The 23266-nt window shown below is 41.9% G+C and overlaps 1 protein-coding gene across 6 annotated transcripts in view; it reads right to left on the bottom strand.

Moving 5' to 3' along the window:
- sptb (spectrin beta, erythrocytic) overlaps positions 1-22092 on the bottom strand; it is a 135697-nt gene extending 113605 nt beyond the window's left edge. Inside the window, exons 1-2 of one of the 6 annotated variants that reach the window (XM_062967211.1) lie at positions 21683-22040; positions 20224-20323 (exon numbers count right to left, since the gene is read on the bottom strand). The gene's annotated coding sequence lies outside the window, so the exon portion shown is untranslated. Of the gene's footprint in view, positions 1-20223; positions 20324-21446; positions 21592-21682 lie in introns of those variants that run through there. The other 5 variants (XM_062967214.1, XM_062967213.1, XM_062967209.1 and 2 more) reach the window with 5 other exon arrangements.
- Positions 22093-23266: the final 1174 nt, after the last annotated feature.

Here is a 23266-nt window from a genome sequence, read left to right as displayed (position 1 = left end):
TCAGGAGTTATTATGCTACTGCTTTCATGTCTCACTGAAATAGTGAAAAATAGAATGCTAACTATTTAATTTTAATTGTATTTATTGTATTTTAACTTTCTATATACAGATTGTTTTTTTAAAACTTTTGTATTTGCTTTGTTATAAATTGTCATGAGATTATGTGGTTGTCAGCTGCCTTGAGTCCCCATGGGGGAAAAGGTGGGGTATAAATAAAGTTGATAGTAGTAGTAGTAATAATAATAATAATAATAATAATAATAATAATAATAATAATAATAATAATAATAATAATCTGTTATTTGCTACTGATATCACAAAGGGTTTTCTAGAGTTTGCTAGCACAGACACAGTGCCCCCATGTTTAAATACCCTTAGATCATGAATTTAAGATTGTCTTATTTTGCATCAAACAACATCCACTGTTTGTAATTTCAAATAAATCTATTTCATTAATTGTTGCTATAACAAGAAAGCAAAAAATAAACTTTGAAAAATCTGCTTTTAGGGTAATAGACTAGATTTTGAAGCTATGGATTGTAACTCTTATTTTAGAAATAACAGTTCAGGTTTTGTGAATAACCATGGAAATTTATCTAAGTCCACATAACAATATAATGGCTGTTAACAAGAATAAGATCTTCTCCCCTAAACACTTACACAGCAGATTCTGGTATATACTTCTTATTTACATGGTGTTCCCAAAATAAAACCACCCAAAACACATTATAATTCTTGAAAAATGTAATTCCCCCTCCTAATGTATACATCCTTAACAGACTTAAAATTGCAATAATAGACAAATGTTATAAAATTACAAGAAAAACTTTAAATAGAGTTTGGAATTCTGTACTTCAATAATGCAAGCAGTACATTATTGCACAGGGACAACTGACAGTCTCAGCAGACAGGGTGATTTTAACATCCAAGGACTCTGTCACCCTGTTTGGGGAACAGAAACTGACGTTGGGCATCACATGATGTTCTGTAACATCCAGTGTAGGCCACACCCTCAACCAGAGTGAAAGTGTCACCGGACGCTTCCACCACAACACGGGAGGTTTCCTATGCTGTACTGGTTCCAATGGAACCAGCACAGGACCTCCCCACAATGGGATGAGAAAAGCGTCACTGAGAGGGAGCTGTGCACAAGGTGGCAGCTTTGCCAGGGCTTTCTGATGAAGTCCTTTAACACACATTTGGAGAGAAGTGAAGAGTGGGATACCTCAGGAATTTGTCCTGGCCTGGTGTTAACTTTCTGGTAGTGTATCATCCATCCCTGGCCAAGCTCATTGAACTGGTCTCAGAGGTGTTGTTGGAGTTATCCAGACTTTTACTTTTGGGTGATTTCAACATACCACTGGAAGCCAGTTTGTCAGGTGCAGCACAGAAGTCCATGGTATCAATGACAAACATGGGCCTATCCCAATTGGTTTCCGGACCAAGCATTCGGCAGATCATACTCTTTTTTCCTCTTTTTTGTGTAGCATTAAATGTTTAATGAGTATACAAATTACAATTGTTCACCTATGAGAAGGCATGTTTGTTGTTAGTGCTACAATATCAAGGAGAGCAGCGCTCATTTCCTTGGGTGGGAACAAGTATACATCCACGGATTCAACCTTCCTCTCACATTCCCTATGCCCCCAATATTAAGCAGCATTTGCCTTTGCCATGCCGGCAGCTGTTCCAACAGGAATAGCTCATCCAGTCTGCATCACTGTGGGGGTCTCGTGTCCTTTTTTTGATCTGGGAAGCAGGTCTTTTGGAAGTGGATTTTAAAGTCCAGATTTGGAGGCAATTTGCTAAATCCTATATCTGAGTTGTCATCTGGGAATGATATGGGAAGGGAACTATTCCTTGATAGAAAAAGCAAAGTGTGGTTGGAACATCTGGATGACTAAATGCTGAAAACCACAGCTCTAGAAGACCACAGGATTTTAAGCCTCATCTTACAGAGTAACATAGAGATTGGAAAAGCTATACCTGCTGCAGTTCTGCTTTCAAAAACAGGAAGAGAGCCCTGGGGCGGGTCATACTCCTGATGTGATTTTCAGCTCAAAACATACGAATCTGTGGACGGAGGTAACCAATACCAGCAAGGTGTCATGGACAGATCACTTTCTGGTCAGAATCAGTATCACAGCTTCAACCTAACCCAGCAGTGGTGGAGGATGTATTAATATGGTCTGCCCTCAAAGGCTGATGGATCCTTTGAGATTCCAGGAGGCCTTAGAGGACTCTATGGCTGGCATCACTGATGATCCTGTTGAATCCCTGGTCAAAAAATGGATTCAAAATCTAACCAGGGCTATTGACACAATTGCTCCCAAACATCCTCTCCAATCCGTAACAAATCAGGCTACCTGATACACAGGGACCCTCGGGGAAATGAAGCAAGGATGACTAGAGGGCAGATAACAGACAACTCGACTTTTATGCAACAAGACACAATGTAGAGTACCTCTTTGCTGTTATTAGGTGGCAATATGCACAGCAAAGAAAGCTTTCTTCTCTGCATACATTGCGTCTGTGGATTCATGTCCAACTGAGCTGTTCAGAGTAGTGAAAGGCTTAACCTAGGTGCCCTCCCCCCGAACCCATTGCTAGAACCTTCAGTAGCCCACTGTGATGTCTTTAGCCATTTCACTGATAAAATCTTTCTCATAAGAGCTGACTTGCTGTTATTGGAGCAGATGACAATAATGAGATGTCCAGCAACTTTGTGAATGGATTACACTGGATCACTTTCATTTAGTGAGTACAGTTGATGCAGACATGCTGCTGGGCCAATTAAGGAGGGCAACCTGCTTTCTTGATCCCTGTCCCTCTTGGTTGGTCATTCAGGGAGGAGCTGCAATTTGATCTCAAATGCAACAAATAGTTAATGCATCTCTCAGTAGTTAGACTGCTGCTGAAAATCCCTCCCTGGATCCCCTGGACCTTAATAATTACAGATCAGTGTCTAACCTTCCTTTTGTGGACAAGATGACTGAGAATGTAGTTCCTTCAAACTCCAGGCAGTCTTGGATGACTCACACTTCCCTGACCCATTTCAAACCGGCTTCAGAGCAGGATACGGACTTGAATGCTATGGTCGCCTTAGTGATCTCCATCCACAGCAAAGAGGTGTGTGTCCCTGTTGGTGCTTCTAGAGCTCTCAGCGGCTTTCAATATCATCAACCATGGCATCCTTCTGGAACACCTGGGGGGGAATTGGAGGCACCGTGCTGTAGTGGTTCCTGTCATACCTCTCAGGCAGGTTCCAGATGGTGATGCCTGGCGATAGCAGCACCTCAAAAAAGGGAGCTGTTATATGGCATCCCACAAGGTACCATTGTATTCCCAATGCTTTTTAACATTTACATGAAATCGTTGGGAGAAATCATCTGGAGGCATGGGACCGAGTGCTATCAGTATGCTGATGACACCCAAATATATTTCTCCATGCCTACAAAAACAGCTCTAGGTAAGGATAGCATGTCTCCTCTGAATGAATACCTGGAGGAGGAAACTGGCAGAATGAGGAAAAACAAATTGAAACAGAATCCAGACAAACCAGAGATGCTTGCCATAAAGGCTCCTGACCTAAGGATGGAGGTGTATCAACCGGTTTTGGATGGGGTTACACTCCCGCTGAAAGACTGTGTTTGCAGATTGGGAGTGCTTGTGGATCCATCTCTCCAATTGTTAGCTCAGGTAGATGCGACAGTCAGGGGTGCTTAGGCCATCATAAGCCTGATATAGATATGTATAGGTATATGCGTGTTAAGATGCATATGGAAGTTTTCTAAAGCCAGTTTTCTTTAAGATGCAACTTTGATTATATGTGTACATATATACAAGTGTGTATGTGTGTTTATACATTAATTGCTTTATAATTAATAGTTTCTAATAATTATTAATATTACCTGTGATAATACTTTCCTGCTGAATTACTACTTTAAGACAAAAATGTACCCATAAGTACATTAAGAAGAGACGCTACTATCACTAACATATTTCTGGTCATTATTATGGATTTTGCTGGCACATTTCAACTAGTACTCATCAACACAGTGACTGGCACAATTTCTGTGTTGGTGATAGGTGTTAGGCATGCTGTTTTGGCACATGTGAAACTGACAAACTTCTCTATTCTCAGACTTCAATTTAGAATCTATGCAAAATAGACACAAAGTCCTGCTGTTTTTTTTTTTTTTTACAATTTTGAATAACACAATTGTTAGCAAAGGCATTTTTGTCACTGAGACAATTCCTTCTAAGCAACTGATTTTCCTATAGAAGTCATTGGCATATCTGAATAATTAGTCATTTAATGATGGAATGTAGGGGTTTCTACTGCACTCTGTGGATAACATTTTCTCCCATATTTTAAAGCTATAATAATAGATCTACAGAGCTATGCACAAATAAACCATGTGATATCTAAACAAACAACCCTAGATATATGTGGTTTATGTTAGATTCAAATCAGTCCCAGTTAAAATAAATCCATGGAATCAGTCAAATTTACAGTTGACTTAAGAAGTCCCATTCACTTAATGGGTCTACTCTAGTTGGGAGTAACCTAGGGTGTTTTTGAAATTACAATTTGGGCATCAAAATGTGAAGATGGGTTCTGCAATACATGAACTTTACTAGTCCTCTTATGCATAAGTTGCCCCATGAGCTTTACTAGTCCTCTATTATGCATCATAAGTTGCCCCATGATCCTCTCAGTAGTAACTAGGTAAAGCAATCTATTACACAAGTTTTAGTTCCTGGGGTTAATTTGGGCACTGATTTTAAACATGCATTGGATAGATGGCATCAGATCTATTTTCTTAGATAGTTATAATTCTTTTTCTATGGGCGAGCAGATGACAACTGGTAGACAACATACATTTTGTATCTCAAGAACTAGAGCTGATAGGGGGAAACTGATGCCATCTTTGGAATTAGTAGGTAAAATATACACAGAAACAGGGCTAACATTTGGGGCACCAAAATTTGTGTTGGCTAGTGTTATTATTACAAACTTAAAGAAATGATTACATTTAACATATTTGTCAAAAAAAAATAAGATTAGACTTTAAAGAAATTCCTAATCAAAGATGCCTCACTGAAATTTATAAAACATATATTCAAAAGGAGAATAAGTTATATAGAAACAGATTTTCTCTCTTCTTGGACAAAAATGTCTGAAATTTTCTAATACTGACTTTTTTTAGGCAAGAGATGGCCTTTACCAAATAACTTAACATTTATCTTTCTCTAAAATCTAATCGCAAACTCCCTTAGGAGGCCCAGAAGGAGAAGACTAATGAATATGAAAACAAACCTTCCTCCTTGCTCATCTAAGCCAGATGGCTGACCACAGGAAGCCTCAGATAATTCAAAATTTAGTTGATTAACCTTGAAAAATTCGGGAGAGCAGTAATTATAGAATGTTGAAGTCCCATTATGACCACTGCAAATGTTGGGACTGCAAATTTATTCACTGCTGTTCCTTAAATGTGAAATCAAACACAGATTTTCAAGGGGAACAAACCATGTATTCAGATAAGGAAAAAGATAGGCCAAGTGTTAGAGAAAACACTTCTAATGACTGCATTATGAGAAAGGACCAAATGGGCATACATTTTCATCTTCTTCCTGATTAATTGGTATTTTTTTCTGCAGCATTAAAAAAGATGTATTTGATATTCATATGCTTCAATGGAATACCTTCACCGAGAAGGTGACAGGAGAAGTGTGTCCCTTGACCTCTCAGCAGCTTTCAGTACCATCTATCATGGTATCTTTTGGGTTACATCAAAGGGATAGATCTTAGGATGGATCTACACTGCCCTATATCCCAGGATCTGATCTCAGATTATCTGCTTATCCCAGATTATCTGGCAGAGTAGACTCATATAATCCACTTCAAAGCAGATAATCTGGGATCAGATCCTGGGATATAGGGCAGTGCAGATTCAGCCTTAGAGGCACTGTTTTACAATGATTCAGTTCCTTCCTGGAGGGGCGCAGAAGGTGGTGTTGGGCAACTCTTGTTTAACCTCTTGGCCATTGGTCATGGTATTTATCAACTATACAATGGCTAGAAGAAGTTATCCTGGTTTTGGGATTCTCTATGGAGGCCTTCTCTCTGTCTCATCATCTGTAAGGGTATCTGATGAGAACACAGGATATAGGCCTCAAGCTCTGGAATTCACTTCTAAGAGAGATTTGACTAGCATCCTCCTTGCTATCTTTTCACAAGAGGTTAAGACTTTTATTTTTTTATTTTGAATACTTACTGCTCAAGGAATTTGGACTGAACATAATTGTGCTAAATCTGTGCTTTATTTGTTATTTTAATAGCTATGTTTTAATTGGTTTCAATTTTACGAATAATTTAATGATATTTAAAATGTTTGTATTTGGCATAATTTTAACTATGTTTTTACCTGTTGTAAGCCTTCTTAAGTCCTTGAAAAGTGATGATGATGGCTTGTGGGAGACATAACAGGTCTATAGCAGGGAGGGCAACTAAAATGATCAGGGCCCCAGAAAACAAGCTCTATGAGGAGCAGCTCAAAGAGCTGGACATGTTTAGCCTGCAGAAGGGAAGGCTGAGAGAAGACATGACAGCGGATAAATATGTGAGGAAAAGTCATAGGGAGGAGGGAGCAAGCTTGTTTTCTGCTGCCCTGGAGACTAGGACGCAGAACAATGGCTTCAAACTACATGAAAGGAGATTCCACCTAAATATTAGGAAGAATTTCCTCACTGTGAGAGTTGGTCAGCAGTGGAACTCTCTGCCTGGAGTGTACTGGAGGCTCCTTCTTTGGAGGCCTTTAAGCAGAAGCTGGATGGCCATCTGTTGGGGGGTGCTTTGGATGTGATTTTCCTGCTTCTTGGCAGGAGGTTGGACTGGATGGCCCATGAATTCTCTTCCAACTATGATTCTATGATTCTATGACTTGCCAAAATCCTAATACAGTATATGACATAGGTCTTCCTTTTTAAAAAAATAAATCGGTTTATTAGGTACATTTTAGATTATTGTGTGGGTAAATATTACACAATTGTTCCATGCACACATTTTATCTAATTTTCATTTCTATGTTATCTACTCATTTAATGACATAGGTCTTCCTAGTAGCTTAGATGCATCTAAATATTCAAACATATTTATTATAAATGTGAAAATAACCATTATAAATTCTACTTTGACATTGTAATCCTTAGACTATGTACATTAAAATGCCCTAATGTAACTAGCAATGATGCAGAGTAGTTTCACCCTGTATTTACTTTGTTTGATAATGTTTTTGCCTGAATGTTTTTATATTCTTTTTCAGAAGCATGATTGCTTTTGTAGCAAAAATGTATTTTTTTTGTCTTAGGGTCCAAACTCTGCATTTATCAGGTAAAAACTGTAAAAATAGTTCCTTTTCTAAATTTTCAACCTCAGGCTCATCTCAGCACGTAAATTGCTCAAACAAGTTTTGAGTCATGAGGATACTGTTGGTTTTTTTTTTTTTTAGGTTTTAGCAGCTACACTCTCTCAGTTCTCCAGTTATCTGAATGTAAAGAAACACTTTAGTGTGACAAGGATGAAACCTTAAAAGATTTCACTATAATTGTCTATTGTCTTATAATTATCCATTGATGGTTATTCGTCTTCCTATCAAAAGAGAAAGAAGAAAAATAGCTAATTGAAATTAAACCACGGATACAATTAAGACATCTTTTACAGTTTATTATAAGGGTGTATAAGTTTCCAGAAGACTTAAAAGCACTTAAAAGTGGACAAACAATGAAAATAAAGAACACTGCAAACTTATTACAACCTCCTTGGGAATAGATTTACACATGGCAGGAGCAGGGCCGGCCCCACCATAAAGGCCAGTGACGCCGCCGCCTCGGGCGCAGGTCCCGGGGGGCGCCGTCAGGCTGGGAGGGAGGCGGGGCACCGCTCTGACGGTGCCCCGCCGCCCGACCAGTGCGCCCTGGCCTTGTGGCTCCCTCTTTCGCCGCCCGGGGAGGGGAGGAGGGATCGCCTCCTTCCCTCCCCGGGCGGCGAAGCCTGCTTCTTTCGCCGCCCGGGGAGGGGAGGAGGGATCGCCTCCTTCCCTCCCCGGGCGGCGAAGCCTGCTTCTTTCGCCGCCCGGGGAGGGGAGGAGGCGATCCCTCCTTCCCTCCCCGGGCGGCGAAGCCTGCTTCTTTCGCCGCCCGGGGAGGGGAGGAGGCGATCCCTCCTTCCCTCCCCGGGCGGCGAAGCCTGCTTCTTTCGCCGCCCGGGGAGGGGAGGAGGCGATCCCTCCTCCCCTCCCCGGGCGGCGAAGCCTCCCTCTTTCCAACCCTGGCCGCGCCTCCCACGCTGCGTGGGAGGCGGGGCCAGGGCGAATAGCATGGGAGGCGGGGCCAACCCTGGCCCCGCCTTCCACCCAGCGTGCCCTGGCCCCGCCTCCCACGCAGCGCGGGAGGCGGGGCCAGGGCACGCTGGTTGGGAGGCGGGGCCAGGGCGCAGGAGGCGGGGCCGGCGGGGGGCGCTTTTCAGCGCCCCCGCTTAATATTTAAATTTATCTCCGACCGGCCCTGGGCAGGAGTGATCTGCTCTGTTAGATTAAAATATACTCGTCTTTGTGATTGCATTTCTCTGTTCCTACTGTAATGAAAAACAGGTGCTATAGGCTATATTTCAAAGAAAGGAACTGACAAAATTATCTCTAAGTATTCCTTGCCTAAGAAAACCCTATGAAATCCATGGGGTTACATGGATTGCACAGCATTTTCTTAGGTAAAGGTAAAGGTTTTCCCCTGACATTAAGTCTAGTCATGTCAGACTCTAGGAGTTGGCGCTCACCTCCATTTCTAAGTCGAAGAGCTGGTATTGTCCATAGACATCTCCTAGGTCATGTGGCTAGCATGACTTCATGGAGCGCCATTACCTTTCCGCAGAAGCGGTACCTATTGCTCTACTCACATTTGCATGTTTTCGAACTGCTAGGTTGGCAGAAGCTGGGGCTAATAGTGGGAGCTCACCCTCTCCCCAAATTTGAACTGCTGACCTTTCGGTTTAGTTGCTTGTGATTCCTTTTTTTTTTTTAAATTTCCATTATTTGAAATGTACAATGCTTTTGACATGAAATAAATAAAGCAAGTTCAATAGCTTGGCGGTTTAACCCACTGGGCCACCAGATTTTCTCAGGCAAGGAATAAGTCAACAGGTATCTCGATAGTAATTTGGAAGAACTTGAAGGCCCACATGTGTGCACACACTTACATAACAAAGTTGTACATTGATGTTAGTCATGCTTCCAGTATTTGCGCCCTGGGAGGCATATATTTGTTCCCAGTTGTTATCAAAGTTTCTTGAATTAGTTAAAAACTATAAATGTTGTCTTATTGTTGTGGACAACAGTTTCTCCATTATACATAATTTTATATCACATTTACTGCACCAATAGACTGACACTATTCAACTATCCCCCCCCCCCCTCGAATACAAGCTTCTTCTCCTTTCACAAGGGAGGCAGTGCACCCAAGTGGATAGAGTTGCCTTTGAATCTTTGTTCAAATATAAAGCGTACTGGGTGGCCATGGGCTTTACCTCTCAACTTAACCAGTGGGCAGTCCAAAAGTTTGAAAATGCTACTCAGAGCTCCTTGAAGGAAAGAGAGAATAAAAATGAAACAAATTAATTATGAGACAAAGAACTTTGACAGAAATGGTACGTGAGAACACTGTATACACAATTAGTCCAGAAACAAGAAATAAAGGAAGCAAAAATAATTGTTAAACTGTTCTGATCAACTAAAGATCTACTCATCTTATTAAAAATGGAATTATTTTCTCGGTTTATATTAATTTTATCATGCCAGCGGTCCTATTCTACACAAGATAAAGCAAAGAACACTGATTCAGGAGACAGTGCTTCTTCAGTTAAGGGATAAATGAGCAAAAACAAATTCTGAATTTAGATTAGTAACACGGAAAGCAACTTCTTATGAGCAAACCAACTGCAAAGCGGATATTGTAATTCTAACCTACATTCAGTACATTCCAAAAAGGCACAGCAGACTGAAGTGTCCTGTGTCAATTAATCTGCAACAGCATGGAACACACGCAAATGCTCCACATACACCTTACACTAAAAATAGATGACAGTTACATAAAATAAACAACATCACACACACAAAATGATTTGGAAATTTCCCTTTACTTACTCAAGGCCCTCACAGTGTAATGTTCTATTCTCTCTTGTTTTGTACTACGGATCCAAATCTATTTAGAATGGTAGTAGAAGTCAATTTCTAGAGTGGTCCATATTTCTTTCTCTTAAGGTCTACACATATCAAGGTCATCAGGTTCTATAAGATTAATTATTTTCCAGTTTCACACAAATATCTGGTATGATGTGAGACTAAGCTCTTAAATCAGTATTATTATAGCAGAACTCTACCCCTATGTTGTTCCATGATTTCTAAGACAACTCAAGTTTCTAAGAGTAACTAATGTCCAAATTAGAATGGTAGGGCATATCAGATATTGCTAGATTACGACTCCCATCACCTTTCACCAGGCTAACTCCAGTCAAAGGCCTTATCTACATGGGGAGATGTGCTCATGACAGTCCTGGGGGCTGCTTTGATATCAGAAAAACGCTGGACATTGCTCCATTTTCAAAATGAAAGGGCTTCCTTTAAGCTTTGATGCAGTTTTTCTCAACCTGTGGATCGGGGTCCCTGGGGGGGGTGTCGCGAGGGGGTGCCAGAGGGGTTGCCAAAGACCCCCAGAAAACATGTATTTCTGATGGTCTTAGGAACCCCTTTGGCAGAGAAGACTGAAGATCTCTCTGCCTATCCTTCTCTTCCTTTTTTGGAACCAGATGAAACAGACGGCGAATCCTCCCAACAAATGCCCTCCTGCTGTGAATGGCCAGCCTCTCAGCTGGCCATGTAGGTAGCGTGCCAAGTTTGATCCAGATCCCTCGTCAGCTGGGTTTAGTGCTCCTTGGATGCAGGTGAACTACAACTTCCATATGCCAAGGGAGTTCACCCCCAACACTGCCAGTATTCACAGTTGGCTGCATTGGGTCTGTGTGCCCAGTTTGGTTCAGAACCATAATCAGTGGGAGTCACAGGGTTTTCTGGATGCAGGGAGAACTACAATTACCATAATGTTGAGTCAGTCCCCCCCCCAACCCCACCAGTATTCAAAGTTGGTCATATTGGGTATTTGTGCCAAGTTTGGTCCAGATCCATCAGTTGGGTGCACATTCCACTGTCAATGTGGGTGAACTATAACTCCCAACCTCTGAGGTCAGTCCCCTCAAAACCCCACCAGTATTCAGAGTTTGGCACGTTGGGTATATGTGGCAAGTTTACTAGTTCCTTCACCAGTTTGGTACAGAGTGCTCTCTGATTGTTGGTGAACTACAACTCCCAAAATTCAAAAACAGCCCCCCAACCCCACAGATATTCAATGTTGGCCATGTAGGTCGTGTGCCAAGTTTGGTGCAGATCCATTGTGGGCTGGGTTTAGATTTCTCTTTAATTGTAGGTTAACTATAAATCCCAGTAATTACAACTCCCTAATGACAAAATCAATCCCACCCCCACCTGAACAGATTTCAAATTTGGGCATATCGGGTATTTGTGCCAAATTTGGTCCGGTGAATGAAAATACATCCTGCATATCAGATATTTACCTTATGATTCATAACAGTAACAAAATTACCGTTATTAAGTAACAACAAAATAATTTTATGGTTGGGGGTCACCACAACATGAGGAACGTATTAAGGGATTGTGGCATTAGGAAAGTCAAGAACCACTGCTTTAATGCCACTTGTAAAACTCACTTTCTACTCTGAGGTTTTTGGAAAAGAAACTGTTTTTATAGGATTGCTAAAGGCGATGCAGGTGACTGACCTGGAGGTTCAGTAAGCCTGGCTTCGTAACTTTTATTTCCAACCATATGAGAATGTGGAGAATGTGTGTTAATCTTTTGGAATTTTATTAAATTTTATTACAGGAATGTCTAGCTAGGGCACACAGGATCAGGCACTGGATTGTGCACAAAATCTCACTGGGGTGGAGGGGGTGTCGCAGGGGCAGATCAGGTTGAGGGGGATCAGATGTGTGAGGGTGGCTATGGCACTGAGCCTTATTGGGGCAGATGGAGTGGAAGTAGATCAGATAGGTGGAGGGTGGATTGAGCCCTGAGCTCCTACCAGTTGAGGCCAGTTGGAAGTTTGCCAGCTTCAGTCTCAAGAAGTGCAGTCAGGTTTACATACGCTATTCTAACGTGCCATTGCATCTAATGCGCACCTCACTTTTGGCTTTGCAATTTAGAAAAAAAAAAGGTGAATATTAGAGTCAGGTAATTTGAGTAAATAATTTGGAGGCAAGGTTTGGTTAAATTCTGTCAGAAATATTAAAAACTAGGTATTTTAATTACAAAAATGTGAGTCAAGCATTAAAAGGGTTAAATAAGCTAGCATCACCCTGAGGAGAGTGAGTAGGCCGAAGCCTGTCAGAGTTAGTGGGCCAAAGCTAGTGTCATCCTGAGGTGTGAGAGAATGCCTCAGGGTGCTTCCAGACAGCACTAAATCACAGGTTTTAAACAGGGGCAAAAAATTCCCAGGACTTCAGAAAAAGTCCACATACAGACCTGTTCGTCCTGGGATTTCTGTGTCCATTATCCAGACTTGCTGCTTTGTTCTGAGATTTAGAGGCACCCAAAATGGCCACCACGGGACTTCCACCGGAAACCTCGGCAGCTTTTTTAAAAAGCCACGGGATGCAGATAGACGGATATGAGGATCAAGTTCTGTTCTTTGCCCTGGCCAGAAAAACCGTGCCCTCCAAACATTTCATGAAGTATCTGCCACACAAATAAACCTCATGGGGTAGGACCATTATTGCCCAAGTCAGCACTGCACAATGAAACAGGAATACACACTTTCAAGCCAGGAACAGACTTTGTCATTATTGACACTGTTTAGAGCCTAGTTTCCTGGCCATCTGTCCAGACAGATTTGGTTGTGTACTTGTGGCATGGAACAATAGGGTGCTGTTCCTGGGTTATATATGTCTGTTCGTATTAGCCAACTGCATGACCTTGGCTCTCAGAATTTATATTCCTCTTCAGCACATCCATGTCCCAACAGCCAGTAGTAAGTTTTTGCCATTTACTAAACTGTACTCATGTTGTCAGCATACACCCAATGATGAACCAACATGTATAACCTGGCAACATCATCCTGTTGCTCCCTGGCACAAGTACACCACGAAACCTGTCTGCACAGATGGCCATACAACAAGGTTTGACTAACTACAGTAATTATGACATTCTGCTCCTGGTTTGAAAGTGTCTGTTCCTATTTTATAGTGTACTACTTAACGTGAAAGCACTTTTTGTACCCCAGGAACTTCATTTTTCTGCCACAAACTTCATTAAACAGGTGAAGGACAAAGTTCCTCTTCCCAGGACAAAGTTTTTGCCTTCTACTCAAGTGACACCTTCTTTTTAGGAACTGACCAGGGCCGTAGCCAGAAAAAAATTTCGGGAGGGTTTTTGAAAATTTGGGGGGGGGGGGTGTTGAACCCCTAGCACATACCCCTCCCCGCTACAAACCTGTCAATATCTGCGTGAGATAGTGCCTGGAGGGACTCTTAATGTTTTGCATCTCATAGACTTAGCATGGGGATTTGGTTAACCAGTTAAAATTCATGAGTAAACGAGATTTTTTTTATAACTTGAAAAATTTCGGGGGGGGGGGGTTGAACCCCTAACCCCCCCCCCCCTCGCTACAGGCCTGGAACTGACCAATCAGGAACAAACATCTAAAACCCAGGGACAAACCCAGATAAAAATAATCTTTGATTTCCAATCACAGGGACATACAGACATGTGAAAATCATTTGTGTCTGTGCTGAATTTCCAAAGAAATTCTTTCCAAAGGAAATTCCCAGAACATGGAAGAGGAAATGTATAGGTACAATGTGCTTTCTAAGTTTTCTTCTCCTTGTGAAGTACAACTTCAAGGGTCTTTTGGGCTGGAGAGGTAGCAGGATAAAAGATTAGATTGTTCTCCCTACCCATCTACCCCGATGGCACAGTAGGTTAAACCACTGAGCTGCTGAATTTGGTGACCGAAAGGTCGGCGGTTCAAATCCGGGGAGTGGAGTGAGCTTCCGCTGTCAGCTTCTGTCAACCTAGCAGTTCGAAAAAATGTAAATGTGAGTAGATCAATAGGTACGTTCCAGCTGGAAGATAACGGCACTCCGTGCAATCATACCGGCCACATGGCCTTGGAGGTGTCTACAGACAATGTTGGCTCTTCAGCTTAGAAATGGAGATGAGCACCAACCCTCAGAGTCAGACATGACTAGACTTAACATCAGGGGAAAACCTTTACCTTTACCTACCCATCATAACCCTGAATTAAAACTCAGCCCTGCACTGTGGTTGCAGGGATACATGAAAGAAGATGTGCAGCACATAATATAGGGGCTGTGCTGTGGCGCAGGCTGGTTAGTAGCCAGCTGCAATAAATCACTATGACCAAGAGGTCATGAGTTCGAGACCAGCCCGTGTCGGAGTGAGCACACGACCATTAAAATAAAAAATAGCCCTGCTCGTTGTTGACCTAAGCAACCCAAAAGATAATTGCATCTATCAAGTAGGAAATTTAGGGACCACTTATATGTGGGGAGGCTAATTTAACTAATTTACGACACCATAAAAAGGTCCAGTGGCGTTTGGAATGAGGAAGTCGGCATCACAGTGGATGATGAAGCAGCTGCTCCCCCTGTGGCTGGAATCAAGGATACCCTCAGGAAGCTGGAAGCTGGAGAAGGTTAAATTGCCTCTGTGTGTTCATCTCTGTCTCTGTCTCTATGTTCATATGGCATTGAATGTTTGCCTTGTATGTGTACATTGTGATCTGCCCTGAGTCCCCTTCAGGGTGAGAAGGGCGGAATATAAATACTGTAAATAAATAAATAAATAAAGTCTCATGAAGGAAACGGATGTCAAACTTAACACAGCACTGAGTACTACATGGCCACTGGGCCTTCTCTGGCAAGCCACAGAAATTATTGAATCCATCACAATATCTTATCTGCAGTCAAATTCATCACCATATTCACCATTTCAGTGGTATAGGAGATCCAACAGCACCCCCTCCCAATACAAAGACTCTATATTTTGTAGATATAGGATGGGTAACATCTGGATTGAAAACAGTACATGTGATCTAGGATTCTTAGTAGACCACTAGCTAAGCATGAGTCAACAGTGTGATGCAACAGCTAAAAAGCCAATGCAAGTCTAGATAACATCAATAAAAGTATAATGTTGAGATTGTGGGAAATCATAGTCCCACGCTATTCTGCTGTGGTCAGACCTCATCTGGAATACTATGTCCAGGTCTAGGCACCACAATTCAGGAAGGATATTGACAAGCTAGAACGTGTCGAGAGAAGGATGGCCAAAGTAATCAAAGGTTTGGAAACAAAGCCCTATGGAGAACACTTAAGGAGCTGGGCATGTTTAGCTTGGAGAAAAGAGGGCTGAGAGGGGACTCAATAGCCATGTTTAAATATTTGATTTAAATATTCGCATTGAGGAATGGACAAGTTCATTTTCTACTGCTCTGGAGACTAGGACACAGAGCAATGGATTCTAATTGCAGGGGGAAAGATTCTACGTAAACATTGGGGAAAACATACTGACAATAAGAGCTGTTCAGCAGTAGAATATGCTGCCTCAGAATGTGGAGTCTCTTCTCTGGAGAGTTTTAAGCAGAGGCTTGATGACCATCTGTTGGGGATGCTTTGATTCTATGTTTCTGTACGGCAGGGACTTGGACTGGATGGTCCTTGCCATCTCTTCCAACTCTATGAGTCTATGTTTTATTAAAATTTCCACTGCATTTTGGTAGCAGACAGCAAAAAGATGAAGTCTAGTATGTTATCCCAGAGTAAAATGTGTCCCCAGACTCACTGAGGTTGCCACTGGTGACCTAAAGTTGCAGGTGTGTCAAACATTATAAAATGGGTCAACCTGAATCGTCTTAAGACAACAATGAGATAAAAATCAATGATTTCTTGTTTTTGGCACAATGTGTCTTCTAGCCTTAATTCAGACCATTTCTTAATTAGTCAGAGTGGAGCCTGAGCCTTAATTTTTTATGTTTGTTTCATAAAACCACTAAGAATCTGAATTTTAAAGCAAGGCAATAATGGAAACAGACAATTATTTTGTCCAGTTCTTCTTTGAAATCACAAGGAAAGGGAGTATTTTTGAGCTAGCACAGACTTCATAGCTTCAATAAAATGCAGCTCACACAGTTAAATCTTTGAGAAAACCACAGCATTACACAGGAGAGTCCAGCAAAAAATCAGAATAAGAAAGAATGCAGGCTCAGTCATGAAACCCAGCCTTAGGAGGCAAGATAAATGAAGACAATAGCTTGAGAAGACAAACTACGTATTTCTTGATGTTGCTCCAATTAGAATCTGACTTCAGAAGAAATTTCTGAGCAAAATCTACATGGTATAGATTGTTCAATTGATCAAAAATGGCTCACTTTCCATTTCTTTCCATATTTTCAATCAATATTCACAAGTGGTTCATTTTAGATGAAAAGGTGTTTGTTTAAAAGCACAACTGGAGAAACAGAGGCACATATTCAGTTTATTCATCTTTCTTCAGGGTTGGGCCTAGGAATTTGCAGCATTCAGGAACAAGACATGTAGCAATAAAGTTACTTTCAGTTGAATGAACCTTTCATGCTATATATTGAAACTGTATTTAGACTATATCAGTAAAATAACAAATAGTATTCACTGAAAGCCATTGTATTATGCCAAGAATTTTGAATTTTCTGCACTCATAATGAAGTACTGTGCCAAAAAAGTCAAATGCATATTATTCTGTGTTCTGGTTCAAACAATGTTCCCTAGTATTATATAAAATAGAACAGAAACAATCACAAGTATATACAAACTTTTTTTTTTGCATAATCTGCATGCACTCCCATTTTAGGAAGAATTTCAGCCTCAATGGATGCTTGCATTAGAGCTGAAAGCTAAAGTATGAGACTACAGACAAATATAACCAGAGATGAGAAATTATTAGAATACAAAGCAGAGCAAAGAATATAGACCTGCTATTAAAAACCCCATTCATCAGCAGATAAACATTTTTGTCTCACCAATACAGTTTTGATTTGATCTGGTAAACTAAATATATTGCATTGAGCTCCTTGAAGAACTACCATTCAATGGACAGAGCCCAATTTTTCATGCAAAAGGTGCCTGGGTTTAATTGCTGATATTTCCAATAAAAAAACAACAAGTACATATTACCTAGATGAATACGTAGCCTTACCCAATAAAAGGTACCTTCCTATATTTCTGAGGGCAAGAGAAATTCAGCAAATGTGACGCTAAATACCCCTAACGCACATGTTTCAGTGCTTTTTTAAAAAAATGTAAAGGTGTGTTTTTGCAACTTTTTCCGAAATGGGAAAAATTCACATAAAAAAAATTATCTTAGTTCTGACACCTTATCTTCAGACTAAAAAAATTCTGGAAATAAGACATTCAGTCAGAATCAGTTGAAACTGCTCCTTCTTTCCAGTTACAATAATACCAAGGTAGTGAACAGCATGACTACCCAACTCCTGACATGCCTGCCATATTTTCTGGATTAGTGGAGAGAGCTAGCACCACAACCTGTGTGATACAGGGCACATATGGGTCAGGCCTCTTGGCTATAGGCAGTAGTTTTATCAAGAACAAATTAATTAAAAAAACACAAGTGAAAAAATAAAGCTAATTTTCAAGCGGTTTTGGAAGTGTCCAGGAAGAGAAGGCCACAAACAGAAAACACTGCTTGTCCTGGAGAAAGCTAAGATAACCTTTTTTTTCTTAATGGCTGGTGTGGGCACTGTGGTTTGGTGGTAGAAAGGTTGTGGATACACTACAACAAACAACAAAGGTCAAGAACTAAGAATAGGGTGTTATTAAACACACTGTTTACAGCTGGAGAGAAAATGAAATAATAATAACAGAGCCCAGAGACACAAGTATCCATGACTAACTACAATTAGCAATAAAGGAGGCTAAAAAAGGCAAGACGTGAACAAAAAACTCATACTTTTTTTCTCTGTACTAGTTCTCTCCTATCTCTAATATACTGAAGAAAAATTAACACAATTTAAGAACAGGAGAGTGTCTAATCACTTTGTCTATATTATTGAATACTAATAGTTGTCTTCCCCACAGGTTTGGTATCATAGATTATATGTAAATTAGACAATACATTTCGGGTAATCCCTTTCTTTTCTCAATGTTTAGAGCTGAGATTTACCAACAGCTTTATTTACTGGCCTTCTCGCTCCAATGGTACATTGTCAGCAATATATTCAAAAAAATGTTTTAAAAGATTTGTGAAATATTCACACCACATTTTCTAGCTTAATTTGATTAAACATCAGAGATCTGTTGTACAACTTTCACAATAACAAAGGTTTTACAATTGTTCACATAGAACAGAATCTGTTATAAAAGCCTAACCTCATTTATGTGGGGGAAAGTCCATCAATGTCACTGATGATTTTCCCTTTGCAATCAGTGGCTAAGACTGCAAACTCAAACCTACTTAATAGCTCAGTGGGGATTACTTACAAGTAAACATATGTAAGATTAAACCATTAACAGCAAATCTCATAAAACATCCATAAAGTGTATTCCATTGTTTATACGTAATCTCATAATCAAAAGTAATGGTGTGTGTATATATACCTATACATGTGGAGCTTGTTTCCAAAAGGTACCAAATCTATCTGAACAAATTTTACAAAAATCAGAAAAAAACATGCTGAGGATAATCATTCTTTTACTATAATGTACCATTTTCCAAGTCCTATACAAAAAATGATTTGATACATTTTGATTGTTTTGATCTGTGCATAATATTATATTCTTATTCAACAATGTGCTGCCACCTGTCATTTTTCAACATTTTGAATTTAGAAACAAACTCCACATATGTATTCTTAATATATTTCTGAGCTCTCTCATTCCTTTAAAAATCATACAAAACTACAAAGCTCAAAATTGCTCAGTACTCACATGATACAGTTTTATGGCATGCTCTAGATCTATTTGTCTGAGCAGCACTACATATGGACAGACAGATGTTTTAACCCTTGCAGGACAAGCAAGTCAAACACTGTCCATTATTTGTAAATTTCAAAGAGATGATGCTCTGTACATCGACTATGGTATAAAAACCAAAGACTTTTGAACTAATTGCATATATCTGTGACATACTTATAGGCACATGCTAAATCCACACATCAGCCCTCATAATCTATGCAGATCAGAAGTAAAGCTCTAATCTGATAACTGGGACTCAGTTTAGTTGTGCATTCTTAAATCCACCATCACAGAAAATGCAAGTAAAATTTCTATAAAGAGAGGAGAAACTTGCAAATCAGGGCTGGCTCAATAAAATATATTTGCTGTGTTCACTCGGAGAAATGCAAGTTAGAGAATATTTTCTTTCTGCTACTGTGTGGGAACATGATGGGAATAACTTGCAACTTCAGCTTGTTTATACATTGTTACTGTGAAACCAGATAGGGGCCCAATCTTACAATAAACAAAATGTGAGGTTACCTCATTGATTTGGGTCAAAATTTCAAAACAGAAATGAAATGCAAAGCATAAAATCTCTGGATATTGAAATAGGTTCCTCTCAACTGGTTTTATGTAACATCTCAGCACAGGAGGCTCTGCCCTCATCCGTAAATGCAAATATACCTTCTTTTGAAAGTTAATAAAAGAAAGCCATATTTAAAAAGCAAAATTAGTTATTGGGTTGCTGTGAGTTTTCCGGGCTGTATGGCCATGGTCCAGAAGCATCCTTTCATGACATTTCGCCTGCATCTACGGCAGTCATCATCCACACCTGCCTCAAACAGACAAGAGTTCTTTCTCCCGCCCTGGACATTCCACAGATATATAAACTCCAATTGCCTACTTTCCAACAGACCTCGCAACCTCTGAGGATTCCTGCCATAGATGCGAGTGAAATGTCTGGAGAAAATACTTGTAGAACATGGCCAGACAGCCCGGAAAACTCACAGCAACCCAGTGATTCCGGCCATGAAAGTCTTCGACAACACAACAAAATTAGTTATTCTTTATATGACTGAGTAACACAAACCTTCTAAAACTTGTATACATCAGCAACACTTCTCTTCCATGAAGTAACTGCTGGACTTCCTCAAAAGATATGTGAGATGATCCACTGCTGAAGGCCACCACTACAAAAGCATCAAAGAAGGCAAGGCTGTAACACCTAAAGCACCTTTCCAGGTTTGGGACACACAGATAAGCAAACCTGATGTCTCAGGTCTAAGGAAACCCCAAAGGACATCTATCTGAGGCCAACAAGAGGCAAGGCAGCCTCTTCTGGCACGTTGCAGCAAAAGCAAATGAGTCCTGTGGCACAATGCACTTGTTCGCACAGAAGGCAAGAGAGGACACCTTGAAAATGAACAACATCTGGCTACCAATATTTTTTTTTTAAAAAAAAACCTCTAAAATCAGGCCACTAAATAAAGAACAACACTTTGAAAACAGGGGAATTCCAGACAAGAAACAATCAGGGCCAGCTAACACCTCCCAATGCAGGATTCCCCCAGGCGGGAAGCAGCCAGACTTTGAAGCTGCAAGGCTTTTCAGTGCTAATTGCCACATTCACACTTGCCTCCAACAGACAAGAGTTCTTTCTCCCAGCTTGGACCTTCCACAGATATATAAACCTCCCTTGCTTAGTTTCCTACAGAGCACAACAACCTCTGAGGATGTCTGCAATAGATGGGGTGAAACGTCAGGAGAGAATGCTCCTGAAACATGTCCATACACCCCAGAAAACTCACAACAACCCAATGATTCCGTCCATGAAAGCCTTTGACAACACAAATAGTATCCACACTTCTTTTCCATGCAACAATTGCTGGACTTCCTCAAAAGATATGTGAGATGCTTCACGGATGAAGACCACCACTACAAAAGTGTAAAAGGAGGCACAGCTAAGCAGACCTGACGTCTCAAAGTCTAAGGAAACTCCAAGGGGCATCTATCTGAGGCCAACAAGAGGCAGGGCAGCCTCTCCTGGCACGCTGCAGCAAAAGCAAAGGAGTCCTGTGTCACAATGCACTTGTTCGCACGGACGGCAAGTGAGGACACCTTGTTCGAGGGCGCGGGGGGGGGGGGGGAGAGAGAGATTGAGAGAGAGAGAGAGAGAGAGAGAGAGAGAGAGGGGTGGGGGAGCGCGGTCTGCTGTCAGCAGGGCGGCTATTTCGCCAGCTGCAATCGATGACATTTCTGCCTAAGCTGCCCATGGACAAACACTCAGGCAAGAGCCTGGGGAAGGCTACGCACTGGCTCATCTTGGGCTCCACTTCCAGGAGCGGGACGGTTCCCCAACCTCCCGAGGGACGACTTCTCCCATAACTTTGCCGCCTTCTCTTGTGAGGGAGAGGGGCAGGCGGGGATCTCTCTTCCCTTCTCTTCCCTCCTCCTCCTCCTCCTCCTGGGAAGAAGGGGCGGCCGACCGGGGAGCGCCTCCTTCGCCTCTCCTTTCGCAGCCTCCCCGCAGGCGCAGCCGAAGGACTCACCTGTCTAGGGCAGCGGGGCGCGGGCGAAGGGGAGCCCCGCCAGGGCCGGGGTTTCGCTGGGAGCCTCCGCCCTGCCAGCCGGCGGCGATATAAATAACATTATCTGTGCAAGCAGGGACATTCCTGCCCAGGGACCGCGCTGCTGCCCGGCCCAGATAGTCCTGCTCCCTCCGGGGGAGGGAAGCAAAGAAGCGGGAGGAGGAGGAGGAGGAGGCGGAGGCGGCGGCGCCTGCCCTGCAATGCAGCACAGCGGCCCCCCCAGGCCAGCGCCAGCAGCGGCACCTGGCGAAGCCCAGCGCAGCAGCACCACCACCACCTTCCCACCCCAGCGAGAGGGCCACACCCCACGGAAAGAGCCCTCCTCGAGGCCTCAGGTCAACAACAGCCTTGTCATATGGGGACGGGACGAGGGAATTTGAAACAGCTGCTTTGGCGGGAGAGCGGTCTTCTTGAGAGGTGCCCTTCTTGAGCCAATAGCCGTGAGGAGAGCGAAGGAGGATGTGAGGGAGGGAGGAAGCGAGTGACACTAATAAGGCGGGGGAGTTGGCTCGCGCTTCCCTCTCCCTCTCTCTCGGACTGTCTCTGTCTGGCGCGCGAGAAGAGCACGCGCCGCTCCGCGATGCGGTGATTGACGGGGAACGTCGCGTGAAGGAGGCTCGCGCGCCCACCTCGAAGGAAGGGGGGGGGGGAATAGAGATTGGAGCGGCACCTACGGCGCTTTGGAGGCTTAACGGCCGTTCGTTGAGCGCGCGCTGTTTGGCTTCTCGGAGCGGTTGCCGCAGTTGTTACCCCCATTAGATTGGCACACACCAGGGATAGTGACACACACACCAATTCCCAGTGGTGTCGCGTACAGTTTCAAACAGGAACCCTCCCCACACCAGCCATTCCCTATCTTAAATATTTTAAAACAATGTGTTCATTCCTATCAACAAACCAGGCTCCGCAGCCTGTGCCTTCTTCAGGAGCAAGTGTTTTGTACAGTTAACGGGTCTTTGTCTGCTCGTTCAACACTAAGGCCCCATCTACACTACCATATCAAATCACGTTTTATTGATTAGCCCATCGGCCGTATCAAAACATTTAACACATAGACATACATACAACATACAACCCACGGTACAAAAGAAGTTAAAATAAACAAGCTGTTAACAAGATCCCGTTCAGGTCAAATATCTGCATCACCTCCACAGTTTACCCCAATCGATTCCAAATATGCAATTCTCAGCTGTGTTGCTTTGAATAGGAAAAGGGCTGATTTGTGTGTTATTTTAGAATTCTGGCCGGCCAACAAAAATGAAATTTTAATATTTATTTATTTATTTATTCCTGGTATTTCTACCCCTCCCTTCTCTCCTAGGGGACTCAGGGCAGCTTACAAATTGGCAACACAGTGCCATCACATCAACAATACAATAGGCATTAAAAACTAAAAACATTTAAAACATTATAAAAACCAATAAACAATAATAAACATTATCATGCACCGAGGTAATGTCCTTTCATTCACTAGACCTTGTTAATCCAGAGTCTTAAAAACCGACCGTGCCAAGCTCGAAAGTTTATTCATTGAACGCTTGACCA

The sequence above is a fragment of the Anolis carolinensis genome, chromosome 1 (assembly GCF_035594765.1).
Source record: "Anolis carolinensis isolate JA03-04 chromosome 1, rAnoCar3.1.pri, whole genome shotgun sequence".
Taxonomy (NCBI): Eukaryota; Metazoa; Chordata; class Lepidosauria; order Squamata; family Dactyloidae; genus Anolis; species Anolis carolinensis.
Note: the sequence above shows the minus strand (reverse complement) of the source record. Positions and strands in the feature narration are given on the sequence as shown.